The sequence below is a fragment of the Balaenoptera ricei genome, chromosome 12, assembly GCF_028023285.1.
Source record: "Balaenoptera ricei isolate mBalRic1 chromosome 12, mBalRic1.hap2, whole genome shotgun sequence".
NCBI classification, from domain to species: Eukaryota; Metazoa; Chordata; class Mammalia; order Artiodactyla; family Balaenopteridae; genus Balaenoptera; species Balaenoptera ricei.
The window spans coordinates 76,847,913-76,870,416 of NC_082650.1; the positions used below are offsets into that span (position 1 = coordinate 76,847,913).

The 22,504-nt window shown below is 40.4% G+C and overlaps 1 protein-coding gene and 1 pseudogene across 3 annotated transcripts in view; both read left to right on the forward strand.

Moving 5' to 3' along the window:
• Nucleotides 1–22,504, forward strand: part of UBE3D (ubiquitin protein ligase E3D) — a 317,705-nt gene that overhangs the window by 109,343 nt on the left and 185,858 nt on the right. The gene's annotated exons all lie outside the window — the stretch shown is intronic.
• On the forward strand, nucleotides 995–10,414 carry LOC132376382 (cytosol aminopeptidase-like; annotated as a pseudogene).

Sequence of the window (22,504 nt, forward strand, 5' to 3'; positions counted from 1 at the left end):
CCCACATGCTGCGGAGCAACTAAGCCCGTGTGCCACAAATACTGAGCCTGTGCTCTAGAGCCCGCAAGCCACAACTACTGAGCCTGCAAGCCACAACTACTGAAGCCCGTGCGCCTGGAGCCCTTGCTCCACAACAGGAGAAGCCACCGCAACGAGAAGCCTGCGCACCGTAACAAAGAGTAGCCCCTGCTCGCCGCAACTAGAGAAAGCCTGCGCGCAGCAACAAAGACCCAACGCAGCCAAAAATAAATAAATTAAATAAATAAAAATTTAAAAAAAGAATAATTACAAAGGTAGACACTAGAACAAAAATAAGAAACTTTCCTAAATGTCAGTATACACATCTTGTGGGGAAAGAAACACAGGGAAATTTTTTTAAATTTATGGTTATAAAATATTATGATAGATTTATGACTAAACATCAGGTATAACAATAAATGTGAATAGGCTTAATTTACCTATTAAAAAGATTTACAATTTGGTTCACAATATAAAACCCAAATATATGTTCTATATCAGAGACCTAGCTAAAATAGATATTCTAAGAATGAAGGACGGATAAAAGTGTACTGTATAAATGGAAAGAAAAAGAAGTGGTAGTGATCCTGATATCAGACAACATAGAATGTAAGCCCCAGAGCATTAAATATGAAAAAGGACACTCTTGAATGCTAAAAGTCACAGTTTTCTAACAAAAATAAAAAAGAGGAAGGCCCTTATACCTGGATATTCATAAATTCTCTTATTAAACAACTCCTGAAAGGGACATATATATTGAAATTGCAGAATTTTTTTAAATGATGGCATCATGGTCTTTGTGACTGGCCTCTTTCACTTAACATAATGTTTTGAAGCTTCATTCATGTTGTAACATATATCAATGCTTCCTTCCTTTTTATTGCTGAGTAATACTCCATAGTATGGATATATCACATTTTAATTCATCCATTCAGCAGTTTATGGATATTTTGGTTGCTTCTATTTTTTGGCTATTATGAATAATGCTGTTGTGAACAACGGGGTTGCTATTTGGAAAAAGGTAAAATTTGATCCATATCTCACACCACGCATAAGAATAAACTCCGAATGGATTAGGGATCTAAGTGCAACAAATGAAAACTGATGAAGTTGAATAAGGTCTGTAGTTTACTTAGTAAATATTGTACACATATTAATTTCCTGGTTTCGGTAGTTGTCCTGTGGTTATGGAAGATGTTAATATTAGGGGAAGCTGGTTAGGGGCATATGGGGACACTCTGTACTTTTTTTTGCAACTTTTCTCTGAGTCTAAAATTATTTGAAGATAAAAAAGTTTGAAAATAATGAGTGGCATACCAAAAAATGAAAAAAAGGTATTCTATGCAAAGTGGGAAGCTAGACTAAGGCTTATCTTTTGAGCCCTAAGAAAGGGAAAATCCTGGTACCATGTAGGGAAGAGAGGTGTTAGAAGGAAGCCAGACTGCATCTGAGGGTTTGGGCCAGGAGGTAGCAGGGATACAATTTAAGAAGTCCTCACATACTGACAAGGGCTTAGTTTGCAAAATACACAAGCAGCTCATACAACTCAATAACCAAAAAACAAACAACCCAATCGAAAAATGGGCAGAAGATCTAAATAGACATTTCTCCAAAGAAGACATACAGACAGCCAATAAGCATATGAAAAGATGCTCAACATCGCTAATTATTAGAGAAATGCAAACCAAAACTACTATGAAGTATCACCTCATACCTGTCAGAATGGTCATCATTTAAGTAGTCTACAAATAACAAATGCTGGAGAGGGTGTGGAGAAAAGCGAACCCTCATGCACTGTTGGTGGGAATGTAAATTGGTGCAGCCACTATGGAGAACAGTATGGAGATTCCTTAAAAAACTAAAAGAACCACCGTATGATCCAGCAACCCCACTCCAGTTCATATATCTGGACAAAACCATAATTCGAAAATATACATGCACCCCAGTGTTCATAGCAGCACTATTTACAATAGCCAAGATGTGGAAGCAACCTAAATGTCCATTGACAGATGAATGGACAAAGAAGATGTGGTACATATATACAATGGAATACTACCCAGCCATAAAAAAGAATGAAATAATGCCATTTGCAGCAACATGGATGGACCTAGAGATTATCATACTAAGTGAAGTAAGTCAGAGAAAGACAAATATCATATGATATCACTTATATGTAGAATCTAAAATATGATACAAATGAACTTATTTACAAAACAGAAACAGACTCACAGACATAGAAAACAAACTTATGGTTACCAAAGGGGAAAGGGGAGAGGGAGGGATAAATTAGGAGTTTGGGATTAGCAGATACAAACTATTATATATAAAATAGATAAACAACAAGGTCCTACTGTATAGCACAGGGAACTATATTCAATATCATGTAATAAACTATAATGGAAAAGAATATGAAAAAGAATATATATATATACATATATGTATGTAAAGCTGAATCACTTTGCTGTGCACCAGAAACTAACACAACATTGTGAATTAACTGTACTTCCATGAAAAATAAAATAAAAAAGAAATCATCACACTGATTATAGTTTATTACTATAATATGTAAGATAACATATAAGACTTCAGGTTGAGGTGGAAAGTTTTGATATATACACAATAATTAATTGTTTTTTGAGTGTGGGCATCATTTATTTCAAAGCTTTTAAGCTTGTTGATGGTATAAATGCACACTTTGAGGGTTGGAAGGATGGATAGAAAATACTGAAGAAGTAAATGTTGGTTATCTTCATCTTAAAGACATCCATGACTTAACATTAGGTTTAATGTATAGATGGTGGTGTTGAGGAACTGGACTCTTAAGAAAATCAGAAATCTTCTGTTTTTTAGTTATAGAAAGCCCTTATCTAGTCCTTTAATTATAAAAGAAGCTTAGCAAAAATGACATTTTCTCTAAAAGCATTGAAGTGACCCTTTCCCCCAAAAAATCTTAGTTTCATGATGCAACAGACAATTCTAGTAGGTCAGTGTTTATTACATTGGATAGAATTAGGGCCCAGGGTATGCAGGACAAACATGGCTATTGAAAAGCCATGCCTAAGAAGTGAGAAAGTTGTTAAGAAAGGGTTCATTGGCTTGTGGGCTAAATGGATATCTTACCTTTACCCAAAGAAAGGTTTATTTCTTTAACCTCTGATTTTTAACATGAACTCAATCAGGAATCATACTTGGCATGGTCTTATTATTTTGGTTGCCGTATTGGTTTTTTAGAATCATGTTTGAAATATTACAGAAGAATTGATTAAATACAGTGTTTGTAGTCATATATTTAAAGTTGGAATAGATTTAGTTACTCAAGCCTTTGTTATAATAGTGTTTCCACAAGAAAATCAAATTCATATTACATCACCTAACTTACAGCTTTTTCCCCCCCAAGAAGATAATTTACCATATGTACAAAGACTGCTGCTATTTGGATTCCTTTGGATATCTTTATCCAGTATTTTGTCAGAGGGGAAATTGCTTTATGCATGATCTGAAATAATTGAAATAATTGGAAGTATAATGAGAGCCAACATTTAGAAGCTCCCTTGTGCTTCTTTCTGCTCTGCAAAATAAAATTATCACTGAATGCGTTCATGTTTTAAAATTTAAGCAGACTTGGTAAATGAATCTTGTTTTCTGAATGTGCAGAGGTGATTGTATAAGGCGGTTGGTGTCCCTAAAACAGGTGTTAAAAGATCTTTTTAAGCTTCCCCATACATTTGCAAATTTACTATGATGAAGTGGTAATTTGCAGTATAGAGCTGATTACAGAAATCAGGATGTAGTTGAACTGTATTTTTAAAAATTCAGATTATTTCCTGTTCCTCTGCTTTTTATGATACATGTAACATCATTAATAATGTTTTCAGACGTCCATGAGAGATTCGAAGACTTGTTTTGGTTTTTTGTGGTTGATAGCAATTGGCTTAAAAAAGAAAGTCATTCGTATGTGTGGCTCCCAGGATCCAGTTTAGCATCTGACCAAGTGTTGCATTCTTATTCACTTTTTACATGGATCCCACTCCATTTCTACATTCAGGTTTACAAGTCACAGTGAAATGGACTGAAAATTCTGAGAAAGGGCTTGGGTAAAGCAAGCTGGGATTTCCTCCTTTAAGCTTCTTAGGAGTCTGGGGAAACAAGTTTTCTGGCTTCTGACCTAGGGAAGTAGGGCCAATAAGGAAAGAAATTCCTCAAACATTTCAAGGGTGTTCAAAAGATGCTGGGCAGGCAGAAAATATGATAGCGCTCCAGGGACATTTTTGTTACAGTAGATTGATTTATAAAGACAAAAATATATTCAAATTAAAAGAAAGGTGACTTTGGTGTATTATTCCTTCTTCAAATCATATATTTTATTTTTTAAAGAAGTAAGCTTTGTTTTCAGACATATCTGTGTCACTTAACCTTAATCATTCAAATTTTTGTCCCTACGTAATATATGGGACGTCTTGACTTTGGTAGGCTGTGAACGCAAAACCTAAGCAAATCAAGCTAGATGGGGGAAAAACTCATTTTCCTTATCCCCAGCCTTGTGCTAACTTTCATCATGAGTGTCATCACTAGCTGACCCGTTTCTCTACATGGAAATATGGAAATTACTTTTCTCCTCCATGACGTGGGCACCTGCCAATTTTTCCTTTCTGATATATTCTCCTTTAGACATCATTCTGGTATTTTTGATATGTTTTCCTCTAGTCGTCCTTCTCTTATCTTACCTACTAACCTGAAAGTTATGTCCCTAAGTTGGATCTCTGTGGAAAAAAAAAAAAAGAGCACACTAGCACTGAGGCAGAGTACCGTGGCCCAACAAGAGGAAACGGGAGTCCTTTAAAAAAAAATAAAAGCGTTTCTCTTTAATTTTAAAAGAAATATATAGTGCTTGTTGGACATTTTAAAATGAAAAAGTCTAAAAAGGAAAAAAAAAGTTCCTGAATCATATCCTTCAGTGTTAGCATTTAAGTGTCTTGCCTTCCGGAGTTTTCTCTGCATATACGCAGGGGAGAACTGTGGGGGGGAGTGGTGAAAAGAGAAGGCAGTTGGTTTTACAAAACTAGAATCATACTGTGCATAATGTTAAATCCTGCTTTCTTCATTTATGTCATTAATAGTTTCTTATATCATTTAATAAGAATAGCTTATATTTATTGAGTATTTACAATGTGGTATCACTCTTGTAGGCACTTTATACATATTAACTCACTGAATCTTTTCAAGAGTCCCTAATATAAGTGCTGTCATTGTCTACCTTTGTCACATGAGCAAACTGAATCACGGAGAGATTTTCAAAGTTCACAAAGCTTGTAAGTGGTAGAGACGGGGTTCGCCCATGTTCACAAAGCTCGTAAGCGATAGAGACGGGATTCAAACTCAGATCTCACTCCAGAGTCTGTGACTTTTAACAATTATGCTGTTGACTTCTATCACTTTGAAACATGATTTGTGATGCCTATATGATATTCAATCATGAATAGTGTTGATTTTGCTTTTTTCCCTTAATGTTTTATTTTTGTGAACAGTTTCCCTGGCCATTAATGTGATTTGCAAACATATTTAATGACTGAATAATATTCATTTGTATGACTATCTGTATGAAGTCTGAGGCTGTTTCCAGTTTTTAAGATGATAAACAGAGTCCCTCTCTGGGCCTGGGCATAAAGCATCTTTGGGACTAGGGTCTCCCTACCACAGCCATAAAAAAGGGCCTTGTTTTAGGAATCTGTGCCAAAGGAAGAGAAGTTGCTTCACAGTTTACATGGACAGGAGATAATCGTGATAAACTGATTTCTGAAATATCAAGAGAAATTTGATCATTCTGAACCACCTCCGAAGGCAGGCAAAACACAAACCTTCTATGGCCTGCGTCCTGACTTCTCCACCATCCTGTTATCCTGGGTAAAAAGGCAGATGGAACAAATGAGCAGGAAAACCAGAATGAAGGCAAAAAAATCCAGCGTTGCTACTCCAGCAGACTGCAGGCAGCTTCATGACAGAGAGATCTCATCCGTGGAGGAGTATCCATGGGGTTGCCCAGCAGTGGGAGGGGCATATCTTGGTCTATACAAATGTGAGGAGCTGAAACAGAAAGACAAAACTCTTGCCTCTGCTGAGCTACGTGGAAGTGGGGAATCGCAGGCCTGGCAGAAAGGAGTCCTATTTGCTTCTGGGCAGAACTTGGCCTCCTTTTTGATGGAGACACCAGCCTATGAGATACCTACCATATTTGCAGAAATAATGGAGAAGAATCTTAAAGTTCTAAGAGTAAAGCTCAGGTCTAGATCACACCTAAGTCTTGGACTGAAGACCCAGAAATTGGATCTTTTTAAAGTGTGGCCAAATGACGTAATGAACATCTGGTCGTCTTGCAGATTCACTACAGGGGCAGCCTCAGTGCAAGTGAAGTGCCACTCGTATTTTTGGGAAGGGGATGTCCTTTGACCCTGGTGGTAATCTTATCAAGGTGTCTGCAAACATCAACTTCCCGAGGGCTGACATGGGAGGAGCTGCCGTGTGCTCAGCCGTTGTGACGGCCACAAGCTCAGCTTGCCACTTAATGTAACAGGTCTGGCCCTCTCTGTGGACGTAACCTCAAGCCTAAGCCTTCAAGCCAGGAGGTGTCATCAGAGCCAAGAATGGGGAGACCATACAAGTCAATAACATTGATGCTGAGCCAAGGATATTAGCTGACATTCTCTGTTATGTGCACATCTTCAATCCAAAGTTCATCAGAAATGTTTCGACCTTAACAGGTGCCACAGACATAGCTTGGGGGTCGGGGCGGGGCGGGGGGGGGACAGGTATCACTCGAATTTTTACCAGTTCGTACTGATGGCATACCAGACTACTTGAGGCCAGCATTGAAATGGAGGACCATGTCTGGGGGATGTCTCTATTTGCACGTTGTATAAGGCAGATTACAGATTGTCAGCTCGTTGCTGTTTATAACAGTGGGCAATATAGGTCTGCAGGGTCACGTCCAGGCACAGCACACATTCTCCATGGGCTCATTTAGACATAGCAGGTGACGACCAGTAAAGATGAGATTCCACGTCTTAGGAAAAGCATGACCAAGAGGCCAACAAGGACTCCAGCAGAGTTCTTAGGTTCAGTCAAGACAAGGGTAAGGTTTAATTTAAATACTATGTAATTTCTACATTCTACCTTAAATTGAACAGTTGAACTTCAAAACATTTTTAAATGGATGAAAAATTTTTAAAGGAAACAAGTGATGGCATTTTTTAAAACACAGAATAAAATGAAATATGTGTGCCTTTTTAAAAATTTATGCAAAGATTCAGCAATTTAAAAAATAAAGCTAGTATCCTGCTGGGCAAGGATTTTTTTTAACATATTCTATAAATGGTAATAAATGGTTTACAAGTTGCCTAATCACTTTTTAGATCATATAATTGGATTGAGAGGCAAAATACAGTGTTTTGAATCTGTGATACTAGAGACTGTAAACAAACTAAAGTTACTCAGCAGTTTTCAGAAACAATAAATTCAGCTTTTTGTACAAAAAATTAATTATGCTATAGAAACAATTCTTGTCCATAAGCCTTGGCTGAATCTCTAATCATTTCTGAAGTCAAAGGGTTATGAATATTTTTAATATTTTTTGTTTTGATACGTTTTGCCAAATCACTCTCCAGAAAGTTCACATCAATTTACTTTTCCACCAAAATATACTGTTTTATCAATTAGTAGTTATAAGCTATGCAAGAAAAAGGCTGTTACCTTTTTTTTCTTTTATTACTGTACATCTTGTCAAGTACAGTGTCTCAGTGTACAGTTAGAGGCTCAGTAAATGTTTTGAATAAAGAGAGAAATGTGTTTAATGATGGCTGTTTTGGGACTTTTTTTTTTTTAACGTCTTTATTGGAGTATAACTGCCTTACAATGGTGTGTTAGTTTCTTTTAAGTATGTTTTTTCCCCTGTCTGGCTTTTCTTTATATGCTGTTTTTGCATATGCATGTTTCTACTTAAGAAAGAAATTAGCCTCTTTTCACTGCTTTACCTACTGTGAATTACCAGGTATGCAGGGAAGGTGTAATTAGCCTACAAAGAACATTACAAAGCTTAATTTATGTTTTTACATTTGACTCCAGGCTTTGGCTGCACACAATTTTTTTCTGCATGTCCTCTGTTAATATGGTGAATTACCTGAAATTTTCAAATGTTAAACTTACTCTTGAGTTACTCTCAGTTTGGTCATGATCTGTAGTTTGCTCATCTTTTGTTTAGGATCTGCATTTATATTCAGAGTTGAGACAAGCTTGTACTTTTCTTCATTTATACTGTCTTTGTGGGGTTTTGGTGTCAAGGTTTTGATAGGCCCATAAAATGACTTGGAGAGAGAGTTTCTTCTATTTCTGTTTCTGGAAGACTTTATAATAAGATTGAAATTACCTGTTTGGTAAAACTCATTTGTAAAACTGGACCTGGTGTTTTCCAAGTTAGAAAAATGTTTAACTGCTGACTCAGCAGAAGTAAAGGTTTAGGATGATTCAGGCTTTCTATTTCTTCTTTAATCACTTTAAGTAATTTATATTCTCGAGATTTGTCTATTTCATTTACATTTTCAGAATTTTGGTGAAAGTTGTTCAGAATATACCTTTTATGCCTGCTACAACTATTATTTAGTTGTTTTTTTACATTAATTAATTTATTTATTTTTGGCTGCATTGGGTCTTTGTTGCTGTGCGTGGACTTTCTCTAGTTGCGGCGAGTAGGGGCTCCTCTTTGTTGTGGTGCACGGGCTTCTCATCGCGGTGGCTCCTCTTGTTGCAGAGCACAGACTCTAGGCACGTGGGCTCAGTAGTTGTGGCTCATGGGCTCTAGAGCGCAGGCTCAGTAGTTGTGGCGCACGGGCTTAGTTGCTCCTCACATGTGGGATCTTCCTGGACCAGGGCTCGAACCCATGTCCCCTGTATTGGCAGGCGGATTCTTAACCACTACACCACCAGGGAAATCCCTATTATTTAGTCTTAATCACTAATCTTTCTTCAGCGATATCCCATCTCATGTTTTGCCTTATCCATTAGATTTCTGATGTCAAGTTTTATATTTTTCATTTCCAGAAATACTGTTTGTTTCTTTTTCAGATCTGCCCGAAGTTTTGAAAGTCTCATGTTCCCTAGACATACTTTTGGTACTTCTTTTATTTCTTTAAACATACTTTTTATATGTTCTTCCAAAATTAAAATCCCTACAGCTTTGCGGGTCTGGCTCTGCACCTTGTTTCTGCTCAGCTGCTCACGTATTGGGTAACTGTACTGGCAAGCTCGCGCTCTCCTTGGAACTTTATCTGTGGGAGTTCTTTGAGGCCTGGGTGGAAAGTATGTTCCTGCAGAGAGGATTATTTGTGAGGCCCCGTAAACAGGGTGAATTCTGATCCCAAACAGGGTGAATTCTAACGCTCTAGTGTGGACCTGCAATCAGGATTTCTCAGGGGTGCCTTTCCCCCACCCCCCATGCCAGACTCTGAGTCAAGGCCGAGGCAGGCAAGTAGCCTCACCCACAGTCTGCCTCTAGAACGTGGATATTTTTCCCCAGTTTGTTCACTGTGGGGTGGGGCAGGAATCTCCGGGGTCTCTGATCCAACCTTCTATTTTTCAGGGCCCCAGGCTTGTCCTCGGACCCCCAAAATTCCACAGGTTAAAGCTCACACTCTAGTCGAGACCTTCAAGGATAGGCAGAGGCCTCTGGGAAACTCTGTCTTCCACCCTGGCTTACCAAGAGGTGCAGGATTCTTTTCCCACCGGAGGGTTCAATTATTCTCCTGACAATTCAGCTATGGGCTTTAAAGATTTAAAAATTATTTATTCAGCATTTTTAGTCTTTTATATTGAGAGGGCTTCTTCTGACATCAAGTCTACCATATTGGAAGAAATGGGAGTTAGATCTTTTGTTTTCCTAAAAGACAAATAAATCTTTTAAAGTTTTAAATCCTATGTAGTAACTTCTTCAGAAGTTACACTCATAGGTCAACCTAATTTTCTAGATCACAGCCAAAAGCAGGGAAATATGTTAAAAGTAGCAGTAGCTACCATTTTGAGTCTTTTAAGAATGCAAAGGACTCCGTGCTAAGTGTTTTACAGGGTTGATCTCCTTTAATCCACCATCACCATTCTATGAGAGAAGTACTGTCATTCACATGGTAAAGAGGACACCTATGCTTAGAGGTTCCCGTGACTTGCCTGAGACCACAGAACTAATAGGTAATTCATAATATTGACTTTGGATCATCAGGAAAAGGTTAAATTGTGCCTGATGAAATCTTTTTAGGCTTGGTGCATTGCTGTTTTTAAGGGCAGCAAAATGTGTAATATATCTTAAACTTCCATTTAAATTGTGTTGTTGCAGATCAGCATGCTGTTACCGTACTAAAAAGGGAAGCATATCAAAGGAGTACTGAAGGCAATTTACCTTGCCTTCTTTACTACTTTGCCTCCTCGGAGAAAAATTACTCTTAGAATTCCTCCCAAGGATTTTCTGGATATCAAATCCCAAAATGCATCTGTCAGCCTGGATGAGAAGGGAAACTTTGGCGAAGGACTTTAGAGATTAATTGCTAGACACGGATCCCCTTTGTTCCGTAATTCATCCCAAAACACTTCTCTCCCATGACTCCAGCCAACTGTGTGGTATTTGGTTATAGTGTTAATATATAGTAGTTCTCTCTGTGAATATGTTTTTTAAAAATTTATATACTTTTTTTTTAGCAGTTGAGCCTTAATGTTAGGAATCAGACTTGGAAAATGAGACTTTTCTTAGTAGTTTCATATGGTGATGTTTGAAGTACTGTTTTCTCAGATAGTGAATGTTTACAGTGAACTTTTGTGTCTGAGACGTTGCTTCCTGTTTGCCATTTTGGGGATAGACGTTGAAACTACAACGTCTGCTTGTTTTTCTCAGGCAAGTTTTCTCTCTCCTAAAGTAATCAGTCGATTGATTCTCTTACAAGTAACCAATCTTTATCAGTCCAAGAAAATCAAGGAAAAAGATTCCTGGCAAGGCACTCTGCCCAAATCCAGAAGAATGGTTTCCCTGGGGTTTTGACTCCCTCTGTGCCAGGCTAGTCATTGAGATCCGTGCTGCTGCCTCTGGGACCTTCGCTAAGGACCTTGACCTTAGAATCATCTGCCCTCCCAGATCCTGACACTTGTACAGCCAGGAACTATATGAAGAGCAGGGGTCGCCACCGCTTTGGAACTTAACCCACCCCTCCCCTGACTTGCATCCTAAGAATTCTACTTTCTCCTTGTGGGGCTGCCCACTGCCCTGGCCTCTGGAAGCGCTAGCCTCAAGGGGGAGTAACGAAGGTCCAGAGTCATGCTCACTAGGGTCTTTCTGCTCTTTCTGTGCATGAGGGAAGTCGAGGAGAGTGAAAACTATCTTATAATTCTTTCATGAATGAATCCATAGCAGCAAAGAAGACAGTGCACTGGTTTATATCTCGTTATACCCAACCTTATGCTTCTGTGGAACTTCAGCTAAGCTAAACTAGGAATCTGTTCTGGAAAATGCTTTGGTCTTCTTTTCAGCTTTTTCATCAGATAAACTCAGGTGTGTTTCTTAATACCTGATACCATCATTTTCTCATTTGTAAAGTGACTTTTGAAAACCTTGTAACCATAGCAGTTCAGTCATGCATGTAAACAACAGAAGAAGTTTGGACTTGTGAAGGGTTTGTTGTTATCTTAAGGATGCTACAGTAAAAGTCTTTAAGGTATATTAATGTGAGAACTAGACAATCATTACATACTTAGATATCAGTAAAATTTCTGCAGAAATGTCTGAATACTTTATGAGCTTTGCTATATTTCACAATTAAATAAGATATCAAACACTAGGTATTTAACACACTTACAGAATCTCAGAAATGATAGAACTTAGGAGTCGAGATGCATTTTTAAGCATGGGCTTAGAAATCAGACAGGTGTGGTGTGAAAGTTCAACCCCTCCACATCATGCTGACTGTAGGACCCCTCTTAGCCTCTGTCTCTTCATCTATATATTAATAGCATTACTTTATAGGTATTGTAATTATAAAGTCAATGAGTATATGAGAAGTACTTGGAAAAAAAATAAATGCTGAATAAATGGTTGTTACTTTTATCCCTGTGACTATTCCCTCTATTTCTAATTCTACACATTGACTTCTGTTACTCTTGGAGACGCGGCCCCTTATCTCCCAGCCCAGTGCTCTGTTGTCTGTACCACTCTGGCTCAACAAGCCGTGTTATAAACCTGATATTAGGTACTGTAGAGGATCCCAAAGAAGACAGTAAGATTAACTCCTGCATTTTCATCACTTCCTGCTCTGGCTGCTGTCACTTAGTATGACAGCTGCTTAAATGTAGTTCCAAGGTTTCCAGTGAGATGATAAATTCCTTGAAAACAGGAACATTACCTTATACTTGTATAATATAATTCACAATGCCCGGAACATTCCTGGGTGTCCACCCAGCTATTCAATGAGAGAATAGCTTTAAAAATTCTAATTCTAGGGGAGGGGCCATATGGAGTAGCAGAAATGGTTAGACTTGGGGAGAATGGGGGAGAGAGAGTGAACCAGCTGATTGCTAAGTACCCCTCCAACCCCAGGCTCTGCCAACCTTCATCAACACATGAAGTCAGGGGGTAAAACCAGAAGAAGAGAAACACCTCAAATATAAAAACGTCTTCTGGGTGGTCAATTTTCAGTATGATACTTATTTTTGAAGTCATATATTTGTACTCGAATATCGTACAAACTCACACAGGCCCAGACCGTGATCCTGATGTTTATAACTGAATCTTTAAGAGTGATTGCTTGCCAGAATATCCCTGCTAGCTGCTGCTAATGTTATAACTATTTTTTTGTGATCTCCTGTAATCTACTTTTGCCATAGTATAGCTTAAGGTTAATGCAACACAAACAACATTATTTAGACTTGTGTCTTAGGGGCATGAAGTTCTAATTTGGGGTGAAAATGACCAAATATATTGCTTTCTAAACATTATTGCTTTTTACTAGTTCTCATTTTTCCCCATCCATAATTCAAGTTAATGAACATTCTATAAAACTTAAAACTTCTTGTTTGTAAATATATGCCCTCAACTCTTTATTGTCTAAGAAAAATGGAGGGGAGAGCATTTCTCTGGTGATTAAAAAAGAAAAAGGTGGACAATCCCTCAGGGATTCTGATGCATCTATAGCAGCACCTAGGCCTTTGGGATGAAGATCAGCCTGTGAGATGCCAGGGAAACAGAAAAAGTAATTTCCATTATCCTCTCAGAATGAGAAAGGATGGACTCAGGCTCTTTTTTTCTAGCCACTTCCAATGCCTGGCCCTTATTTTCTTGCCACCGGCAGGAACTCATGAAGATGTTGAGAAGGCAAGAGGTATCTATCATCTTGATTGTTAAACATGAGAGTAAAAGAACAGCAACAAAGACAGTCAGGAGAAGGGGCGCTCTTGGCAGAATGCTGTAAATTATTATGGACAGGAATAATTTACACATAATTTATGGACACACCTTTGCTGAGGTTTTACAGGCATGCTGTAACAGTGGTTTTCAGGCTCCTGACTCCCAGCAGCAGAAGACTTTCTTTCAGCAAACTGAGCAGAACATGAATTTCGAAAGAAGGTAGGAAGTCATGCCACGCTGCTTGATGCCAAGGTGGATGGCAGAGTCTGCTGTGCCAGCCAGCTTCCCCCTACCCTGCACCCCCCAGGTCTGCACCTGCAGAGCGTGGAAACACTGGACTCACCACTCTCTTCCCTGCCCAGGCCACTCGCTTAACTTTGTTTTGCTCGCTGGCACCTTTGAGAGCGTGTTAAAGCTTTTCACCCTATTCCTAGAAAAATGTCCATCCACTTACAATTCTGCCTGCAATTTCAGAGCATTCACGGACCGCTCCACCACCATCACCGGGCACTTAAAGTACATCCGACCAGTCCAGACTTATCAAGTCAGACTGCATCTTTTTCATGCTAAATGAAGACAATAGCAACAAAGAAACAGAGACAAAATATCATAACCTCAACCACCTAAACATACTACACCCAAATCATTTGAAATTCTGTTTGGAATGAAACTGTAAGAAACCTAGTCTAGTTGTAGGTCTGCAGCCATGAGCTGGGTTGCCTTCAGCACATCATATAAGACTTCTTTGGGCCTCAGTTTCTTTAGCTCTAAAAGGATGGGATTTGACTGAATGATTTTTGAGATCTCTTCCAGCTCTAGCGTTCTATAATTCTGTGAGCCAAATTGAGGCGAGCACATGAAATCGATAGGCCTCTCCACAAGCAAGCATCAGTTTCTGTTGTTAAGTTTGGATTATTAAGTCCCTTTTTTTTTTTTTTTTAAGTCCAGTTATCTCTGTGTCCTTCTTTTCCTCTTCCGTCGTCTCCATCCCCAAACAAAAAGAAAATTGATTTATTTTCTTCCCTTTCTTTGACTCATTTAAAGTGGTCAGCTACTTCCCTGAGTTAAGCTATCTCTAAATAAGTTTGGGCTAGATAGAGGAAAAGATCGTGGTGACAGGGAGGGATCAGTGACCGGGGTGCTGATGTAGAAGGGCATTCATGGAGATAATGAGTAATTGGGGTATGTAGGTGAAGGAAGTAGGTGCCCAACTCAGAGCAGTGGGGCGGGGCTAGGACGAGGAGGGAGACCCTAATTTTCAACCCGTCTCCTCTGCCTCCTTGAAATTAGCCCTGTCATTCTCCTTCTGAGAAAAAAGGAATGCCTTGATTTAGGGCTGTCATGTCTCCCAGGCTGTAAACTCCAGTCATGATAATCATGCTGCTGAAACTGTAACAGGCACAGTCATAGAAGCCTTGTGGATTTTATCTCATTCAATCCTAAGAACCACTCTTTGGAAACTGGTGCAGCTGGTCCTGTTTTTCACAGGAGGAAACTGAGGCTCAGAGAGGCTAAGTCAAAGCCAGACAAGTGGCAAACCACAGAGCAAGAATCCAAGGGCTGGTTGTTTTTCTCCCACTGTGGTCCAAGCCCTCTGGGCTGCCAGTTATTAACTAGCGAAACAGTCATGGGTTTTACAGAGTGCTGTAAAACCACATCTGCCTTAGTGAATCTGCCTGCAGGCAGGTTTATTATTACCGTGCGGCCTCATTTTCTGCAAGTAAATACAATTTATGAGATAATTTTTGAAGTGAGCGGCTTGCCTAGCATAGAGGATAACCATCGACATGCTTCTCAGGATAAAAAAGATTTCTTTTTTCTCTTGCTTTTTTTTAATTCATCACTCTGCCTGGCACATTGGAGGAGCCCAGTGAACGTGGGGAACAGAGACGACATGGATGTGTGCATGAATGAAAAGCAGGTCATTCTCCAGAGTTTAAATGAACTGATTTTGCATTGGTGAATCCAGAAAGCAAAACTTTGGCATTCCACAGCGGCATGGCTTTATTGTCTATAATGCAGGAACAAACTATCATATAACTTTGCACATAACCCTCTAAAGCTCTTGATAGGTTTTTTTTATATTCCATTTCCTAAATCCCTTTGTGCAGTTACAAGTAAAGTATTGCACCACTTTCACTGGAAAAAGGACTAATTTCACATCGTAATGATTGCACCTGCTCTGTGACAAAACCTTGATTTTTTTTAAAAAGCCGTTTTCCAACTTAATAGCGCAAGGAAGGAGACTGTCCCTAGGGGAACTGTGACACAACTTTACAATTTACTCATTGTACTGTTGTCCTTCAGCTCTGAAATGGGGGCAAAATAAAGATGAAGGTGGAAGGAAAAAACATAGAAAAACTGAAGGTTATTAATAGCTCGAAGGTCATTAATGACACTGAGGGGGTAAAAATGATAAAGCGAACACAGAAAATCATATTCTGTGAAAAATGAAATAGGATTGCTCTGAGCAAGAAGAAAGTAAGGGGGAGAAAAAGGACAGAGGAAAGCTTTTTAGTGCATTTTGGGGGGGAAGGGAGGAAGGACTGTACCAAATGAGTAACTCTGAATTGGAGCCAAAGAATGGGTTCTAGCCCTTACCAGAACTTCAGAGCACATCCCTTTAAAAACAGGTAAAAATACAACAAAATGGTGAATATAACAAAAACGAGGCAGACTCACAGATATAGAGAACAAACTAGTGGTTACCAGTCGGGGGAGGGGTGATATAGAGAGAGGGGATTAACAGGTACAAACTATTCTGTATAAAATAGGCTACAAGGATATATTATACAACACAGGGAATATAGCCAATATTTTATAATAACTATAAATGGGATATAGCCTTTAAAAATTGTGAGTCACTATATTGTACACCTGCAACTTACATAATATTGTACATCATCTATACTTAAATTAAAAGAAAAAAAAAAGGTAGGTCGATAAGACCACAGAGTTAGCAGAGAAGCCTGGTGTCCTAGAGACAATTTGTCCGTGCCCCAGGAAGAAAGTCCACCATCAGTTAGTCTGAACACAAGTGCCTGATGGTCAGGAGACACAGCATTAGCCAGGGAGAAGCTGCTGGTACAGGAAGCAGGTTGAGCCTTTCTGAGGGATGGCAGGACAAAGCTTTAGATGAGGTGCGTTTCAGCCCTTCTGATGAGGTTTCCTGAGATCACACAGTACTTGCGAATGTCATGGTTCCCCTTCTTGCTACTGTCTACCTCTTTTTTCTACCTTCTTCATCCTCATTGGGAAAGGCATTCATTATTTAGAAGGCAGTAGCCCTAGTGAAATGCACATAACTCAGTGTTGTTTTTGGAAAGTCTGAATGGTTGAGTTTAAATAGAAGTCTCAACAGAAATAAAATGTCCCACATGGGGGCCGTATGCGGAGTTTAAAAGGTTGCTGTGTGAAATGCTATAACCTTTAGCCTCTGTGCTTCTGTACTGCCTAGCTCAGACTCCGATCGGTGTGCTGGTTTATGATGATCTGTTTTATTTTCATATCACTGGAAATAAAACAACAAAACCCAGTGGCTGCCTGAAATGCTTGAGCTCTGGTTATTCAATATAGCAGCAGTATTCTGGTAGTGGGGCTTTGTGCTGTGTCCCCAGATACTGCACTTCCAAGCCTCATTCTGGTCCTGTTACCATGGAGGGAGACGATTAGTGAGTACAGTGAACCAACGAATGAGTCTTGCACTGAGATGAAAAATGAAAAGATTGTGTCAAAAAACCCATTCATGTCCACTCTGGTTCCTTTGCCAAAGGCTCTTGCTGTGACCTACTTCTGCAGGTAAGAAAAATGATTTTGCCATCCTTCTATGACATGGCTATGGTGAACTGTTCCCAAGTGCCTTGGTGTGGGTGGCCTTGTGAGGATAAGCATTAATTATTTTAAGACCGCTGATGCATCACCTCTGGTGTCTATATTTGTCTTCTAAGAGTGCATCATCACTAATTATAGGTGATCTTGTGGGATTAGATCTTTTGAGTTAGACGAGGATGACACAAATTGTGCATGGAAGGCAAACCCTTGTAAACTTGGTGAGCCACAATCATTGTTCTTTTGTTGTTTGTCTTAATTTTATTGGAGTATAGTTGATTTACAATTTTGTGTTAGTTTCTTCTGTACAGCAAAGTGAATCAGTTATACATATACATATATCCACTCTTTTTTAGATTCTTTTCCCATATAGGTCATTACAGAGTATGGAGAAGGGTTCCCTGTGCTATACAGTAGGTCCCCATGGTCATTGTTAAGACCCAGATGGTGCCTCAGTGTTCAGAATCACACTTGGAACATCTTCACCTTGTCAATGTCACCACCCGCCTAAATTTCTGCATTTTAAATCACTTGATGATTGAGGTTGTCTTTAAGTTTGTGTTTTCATCATGAAAATGGTTATCACCCCATTCTAATTCTTGGATTCTTACAGCGTTACCCCAACAAGCAACTTTTGTAGGAAACAAAATCACCACGGAATCCCCAGGCCCCTACCTTCTGATAGTTACCTCTTCACAGAGCTGGGAAGGGCAATGAGGGTCTCTGCCCCTCGATCTCAACTTTGAGGCCTGTGAAGCAGTGCTGGGCAAAGCTGTAAGCAGTGTTTTCTAAGCCAAGTCCCATTTTGGCCAGGGTGAGGATTTGCCCAGTAGCATGGAAGTGTTAGAGTTGAAAATATCAAAATTCCCAGTCGTTTTTAGCTCCATCCTATTAAAGATTATTTTTTTTCGACACCTCCATAGAAAAGAACTTAGCCATGATTCTAGTTACGTAACTCATTAATTCAATCATTTATTCATTTCAGCCAACAAATATTTATTGAAAGCCTCCTGCGTGCAAGACCCCATGGAGGGATAGACAGAAATTTAGATAAGACATTACTATCCCACATTGCAGGTTTGCCTTTTGTGGGGTGGAGGGTGGGTGGATAAAAATGGCTTTTACTGGGAAAATGAAAACACCAAGTGTCAGCAAGAAGAGGCATGTAGTCCCCCCCGTCTCCCTCCCCCCACCGCAGTGTCCATGTGCATGGGCAAGGGCTGTTGAACATTCCATGGAGCTGTGTTGCATGCAAGGTTTGAGAATTCAAAATCACTGGGGCTTTGTCTCTTTTGTGAATCCCACCCTACGAAGTAGCTCCCTGGAATCAGCAGTTCAAGTATTGAATGGACGATGGTAAAGCTGGAGTATCTGAATATGTCAGAGATGGTGGCCAAAGTGTAAAGGTGCCTTTCTTGTCCACCACCTACCACGTCTAAAACTCTCTTTAGATGTGCGTCTAAAACACATCCAATTTCACTCCCCTGCTGGGCAGCAGATGTGCCCACAGGAACCAGGGCGCAGCGTGAGGTTGTCAGGTTTCCAAAAGAATTTAGCTAATGGGCTTCATTGCTCAGAGAGCTTGCCTCCTGGAGAATCAACGCGAAGGTTAGAGACAAGCACAGAACTTCAGGCTTCTGAGAGTGAGTGAGGGATACAGTTTTTGAGGGCAGTTTTTCTAACTTGGGAGTTCTCGTTCGCCCGGCCAGAAGTTGAAGCAGCTACTTCCTCCTGCATAAAGGGACGGGAAGCAGACGTGCATGCTTGTGTTAAAAGTCAGTTAATTCAAACTTCAGGAATAAGTTCTCCGTTTGGGAGAAGGCCAGAATATTGAAGGAGCTCTGCAGCATCTCCTCCGGAGGCATTTCTGAGTAATCTGTCTCTTGACTGGCTTAGGTGTACAGGTAATGGCACAGCCGACTCAGGGCTGCCTCCAGGCTTTAGTGTAAAATGTATTCTGGGTGCCACTGTAAGTAGGGAATGAAACTCACTGGCACGAAGGCTAATTGTATACAGTTCAGACTCCCCCCGAGGGAAAAAATGTTTTTGAAAATCAACTTTAGTAACCTGAGTCATGAGCTACTTGTTTTCTGCAAACATCAGAGGTAACAGCACCTGTACCGTAAACTAGTTTACGGCATAGCATTTCTGGATCCATTTCTCTTTCCACTTAAGAACAGCTTTTTACTTTGTACCAGAAATTTCCTGAGATTCAGAGAGAACCGTGGAAATCAGCTGCCTGCTTGGCACTGTGACCTGTGAGATAGCGGGAAGCCCTCACCCAGCTCCACGCCTGCCTCGCCCTGCGGCTGCCTCCCTCAAAGTTCGTGAGCTCAGAGCCATGGGCGGGAAGAGCGTGGAGCCTGGGGTGGGTGATTAGATGCTGAGGCTGAAGGGCCAGGCGGGCGCCCTGCCCCCCACTGTTTTTATCACCCAGGGCTGTCTGTGCACAACTATATCAACATTCCCCTGAGGCCCAAATGTAATTCCTTCAGGAAGTTTTAAGTACAGTAGCCCAAGGTGTGAGTTTTACCAGTGGGAGAGGGGAGATAGGAAGGGTGTGTTTGCAGGGAGAGTTGTGGAGAGGACTGCCCATACCCCGTCCATCTTTCCCCCAGTATAATTTTTTTGGACATTTTTATATCAAGTTTTAATTTTTTTTCTCCCCCCTTCGGTGGTACGGGACGGCCAGATTGGGCTGGAGTTGGTCACTTCCCTTTCCCCAGGTCAGTTAGGCTCTAATAACACCCAGCAGGTTAGATTCTGGTTAGCTAGTCGTCCCCCCCCCTGCCCCCTGAGGGCAGACCTTGTTAAGAGCAGAGGACTCTGGCATATTTCAGAATGGTTCCTTTTCCCCTCTCCTCTCTGGAAGCTCAAGGGGACTTTTCTCCCATATTTACTGTGAGAACCTGGGTCAAGCCTCTGGAGGTAAATCTCGCACAACTGTGGGACCCACTATGACTGGATCCCCCTGCAGTTTTTCACTCTCAGACGGGTGCACACTGAGCCTCCGGCGGTTCGTCGGTTACAGCCCAGGTCTCCTACCTTGGCTCTGGCTCCCTCTGGTAAATCTCTCCTCCAGCAAGCCTTGAATCCCCGCCTTGTCCTCTCTCTCCAGCCTCCGTCTGCCCTGTGTCCTCCTCTCCCTTATGGATCCAAGAGCTGTTGATTTTTCAGTCTGTTCAGCTTTTTACTTGTTAGGTTGGAATGGCAACTTCCAAGCTCCTTACATGCAGAACTGGAAGTTTGCCCAAGATTTTAAAATTTCAATCAAAATTAACTGAGCGTGATTTGGATATTGAAATGTGTTTTTTGGGCAGTTGAACTCACAGAATTGAAATGTGAAATTCGTTTTCCCCCCAATCTTGTCCTTCACCTATATTTTGGGGTGAGGAGAGAGGTTATTGAGTTCTTTTTTCTTTCTTTCTTTTGGTAATAATTAACATTCAATAGGATGTTCAGATTTTAGTTGTTCAGTTTGGTGAGTTTTGACAACTGTATATACACTAGGTTTCTCAGCCTTGGCAGGGTTGATATTTTGGAGTAGGTAATTCTTTCTTGTAGGAAGCTGCCCTGTTAATCCGTGACCTCTAGTCACTAAATGCCAGTAGCACCCCGTCCTGGGGGGTGACAATCAAAAGTGTCTCCAGGCATTGCCACATGTTCCCTGCATAGCAAAACCACCCGTGGTTGAGAACCACTGCTGTACATACACCCATGTAACTACCATCCAGAAAGAAGATATAGATCATATCCATTCCTCCAGAAAGTTCCCTTCAGGCCTTTTTATTAATCCTCCCTCCCCTGCAACCAGTGTCTCTCATTTCTATCATCATAGATTCATTTTGCCTATATTTGGACTTTGTATAAATTAAATCGTACAGTGTATACTCTTTTTTTTGGTCTAGTTCCTTTTACTTAACGTGATGTGTTTGCAGTTTACCCACATTATTGCATTTATCAGTGGTTCACTCTCTTTTTATTGCAGAATAGTGGTCCATTGTATGAAAAAAACACAATTTGTTAATACATTCTGCTCTTGATGGATACCTGGGTTGTTTCTGATTGGGGGCTATTTTGATAAGGTTGCTGTGAACAGTCTGATAAAGGCTCTTTGTGGACATGTTTTCGTTTCTCTCAGTAAATATCTAGGAATGGAATTGCCGGGTTGTAGGGTAAATGTGTGTTTAACTTTTAATAAACTGCCAGACACTTCTGCAAAGTGGTTATGCCATTCTACACTCCCAGCAACTGTGTACGAGCATTGCTGTTGTTCCGTATCACCATCCACGGCGTCATCATGTGGTGTTGCCAGTCGTTTTTACTTTAGCTATTCTGGTGGGCATCTCATTATGATTTTTATTTGCATCTCCCTGATGCTTTTTGGTTATTTACATTCTTTTGTGAAGTGTCTGTTGTAAGACTTTTTTTTTTTTTAAAGGATATTTATTTTACTTTTTTTTTTTTTTAAAGGAATTCCTTTATTTTTATTATTTATTTATTTATTTATTTATTTTTGGCTGTGTTGGGTCTTCGTTTCTCTGCGAGGGCTTTCTCTAGTTGCGGCATGCAGGGGCCACTCTTCATCGCGGTGCGCGGGCCTCTCACTATCGCGGCCTCTCTTGTTGCGGAGCACAGGCTCCAGACGCGCAGGCTCAGTAGTTGTGGCTCACGGGCCCAGTTGCTCCGTGGCATGTGGGATCTTCCCAGACCAGGGCTCGAACCCGTGTCCCCTGCATTGGCAGGCAGATTCTCAACCGCTGCGCCACCAGGGAAACCCTGTTGTAAGACTTTTTAATGGTTGATTTGGAGGAGTCCCCATTACACCCACCCCAGACCCCACCCCCAATAATAGGTTCAGGTTTTACAGGAACCTTCTGCTGCTCCTCAGGGGCTGGGAAACATTTTGCCACCTGAATAAGTTTGCTCTAAATTATCAAAATTACTGTGAAGCATGCCCTTCCATTTTTTCATTTTTTTCTCTGTTCCAGACATACTGTGAGGATTATAGGGTATTTTCCTTTAGTGAGGGCAGAAATACTCTTCCTAATTAGCCAGACAAGTTTACAAAACGACTTTTATTGTCTTTGGTACGGACTTCCAGCGCTCAGCCTCCACGGAATGACCGTCCCCCCCTCATTCTTCCACAGCTTTGACAAACAGATTAACAGCAGGGACCTGTCCACGCAAGGCAGTGAGTCACCTTTATCATTCCACGCCCAAGGGACCTTCTTG